We start from the raw sequence: 1892 nt of genomic DNA, 5'->3' as shown, positions 1-1892 counted from the left end.
TCACATAGTTTGTGTTCATTCACATTCTGTTTCATACAACTATTCTAACTATGCCTACCCTTGCTCTATCTTTCTAACCCCTGCCAGATCGTTTACGTTTTCCTTTTCCCACCCCTATGTCTACTTATCAAATTGTGCAACCCTGTGATGTCCCCTCTGGCCATCCTCACCCACTTGGATCCTCATACACGTTTTACTAGTTATCCTTCTATTTCTACAATAATGGTCTTATACACTATTTGTCCTTATGGGACTGAGGTAGTTCACTCAGCCTAATGCTCTCCACACCCTCCCGGTCAAATTAACTTTTTGTTGTAACTTAAGTGAAAGTTTATAGAACACCCCAGAGCCCCAGAGTCAAAGCCAGTTCCTGGCCCATCCTCGCTTGCTACCTGCCACCTCTTCCTTTTTCAAAATGACAGATGCTGCTGTGTCCTTCGCCAAGGACTTCCTAGCAGGTGGAGTGGCAGCAGCCATCTACAAGACCGCAGTAGCGCCCATCGAGCGGTTCAAGCAGCTGCTGCAGGTGCAGCATGCCAGCAAGCAAATCACAGCAGACAAGCAGTACAAGGGCATTATCGACTGCGTGGTTCGTATCCCCAAGGAGCAGGGATTTCTGTCCTTCTGGCACGGTAACCTGGCCAATGTCATCCGATACTTCCCCACCCAGGCTCTCAACTTTGCCTTCAAAGATAAATACAAGTAAATCTTCCTGGGTGATGTGGACAAGAGGACCCAGTTTTGGCACTACTTTGCCGGAAATCTGGCATCCGGCGGGGCTGCCGGGGCCACATCCCTCTGCGTTGTCTACCCTCTCGATTTTGCCCATACCCGCCTCGCAGCTGACGTGGGGAAAGCAGGAGCAGAAAGGGAGTTCAAAGGCCTCGGTGACTGCCTGGTTAAGATCTCCGAATCTGACGGGATTAGGGGCCTGTACCAAGGCTTTTTTTTTTTTTCCTTTTTTTTTTTTCCCCCTACTACTGTACCAAGGCTTTAACGTTGTCTGTGCAGGGTATTATCATCTACCGAGCTGCCTACTTCGGTATCTATGACACTGCAAAGGGAATGCTTCCAGATCCCAAGAACACTCACATCATCATTAGCAGGATGATCGCTCAGTCTGTCACAGCTGTGGCTGGCTTGACTTCTTACCCACTTGGCACCGTTCGTCGTCGCATGATGATGCAGTCAGGGCGCGAAAGAACTGATATCATGTACACAGGCACACTGGACTGCTGGAGGAAGATTGCTCGAGATGAAGGAGGCAAAGCTTTTTTCAAGGGCACCTAGTCCAATGTGCTCAGAGGCATGGGTGGTGCCTTTGAGCTTGTCTTATACGATGATATCAAAGAGTTCACATAAATTATTTCCTAGTTTCTTCCTGTGAATGGGTATGTTATATAACATATCTTGAGCATTCTTGACAGACTGCTGGCTGTTTTGTATCAGTGGCAACTACTGACTGGTTGAAAATGGGAAGCAATAATATTCACCTGACCAGTTTTCTCTTAAAGCCATCTCCATGACGATGATGATGGGACTCAATTATATTTTTTATTTCAGTCACTCCTGATAAATAAAAAAATTTGCAGAAATAAAACTATCTGAAATGTTAAAAAAAAGAAAGTTTATAGAACAAATTGGTATTCCATTCAATAATTCATACTTTGTTTCATGACATTGATTACAATTCCCATATTTTAACAGCACTCTTCCTACTTTCTCCCTGTGTTTCCTATCTCTTTTCATCCTTCTAGCCTTAAGTAGGATTGAAGATCAACATCAAGAAAACAAAGTTATGCACACCCATGTTTATTGCAGCTTTGTTAACAATAGCAAGGAGTTGGAAACAACCTAAGTGCCCATCAACAAACAAGTGGATAGAGAAGCTA

The 1892-nt window shown here is 44.6% G+C and overlaps 1 pseudogene; it reads left to right on the top strand.

The window, feature by feature from the left end:
• The first annotated feature begins 415 nt into the window (after window positions 1-415).
• LOC102864667 lies at window positions 416-1362 on the top strand (annotated as a pseudogene).
• Window positions 1363-1892: the final 530 nt, after the last annotated feature.

The sequence above is a fragment of the Elephantulus edwardii genome, unplaced genomic scaffold, assembly GCF_000299155.1.
Source record: "Elephantulus edwardii isolate Elephantulus edwardi_28Jun2011 unplaced genomic scaffold, EleEdw1.0 scaffold00028, whole genome shotgun sequence".
Lineage (NCBI taxonomy): Eukaryota > Metazoa > Chordata > Mammalia > Macroscelidea > Macroscelididae > Elephantulus > Elephantulus edwardii.
The sequence above is the reverse complement of the archived record's forward strand: the minus strand, read 5'-3'. Positions and strand labels throughout refer to the sequence as shown.